The sequence below is a fragment of the Alligator sinensis genome, unplaced genomic scaffold, assembly GCF_000455745.1.
Source record: "Alligator sinensis unplaced genomic scaffold, ASM45574v1 scaffold265_1, whole genome shotgun sequence".
In the NCBI taxonomy this organism is placed as follows: domain Eukaryota; kingdom Metazoa; phylum Chordata; order Crocodylia; family Alligatoridae; genus Alligator; species Alligator sinensis.
This window is the reverse complement of record NW_005842961.1, coordinates 167,369-167,688: the sequence shown is the minus strand read 5'-3', so window position 1 is coordinate 167,688 and position 320 is coordinate 167,369.

Below are 320 nucleotides of genomic sequence, written 5' to 3'. Positions count from 1 at the left end.
GGGAGGGAATGTGCCTGTGCCCACAGGATCGGGGCCAGGGATGGTTGCAAGGATCTGCTCCCACCCCTGCCCCCTCTGGGGCCAGTAGGTCCCTGGGAGCGGCTCAGGACCCACTCCTGGGGGGAGGGTGGGAGTTGCTGGTCCATATGCGTGTTGGGGAAACTGAGGCACAGGTCCACATCCCACCGGAGATGGGGCTTTAACCCAGGTAACCTGCTCCCCTTTCCCCCCAGCCAGGAGACCCAGATGTGCTGCCCTGCTCTGGCCATGGGGTCTCCCAGAGGTGGGAGACGGTGTGGTGGCCCCCCCCCCCCCCCCGG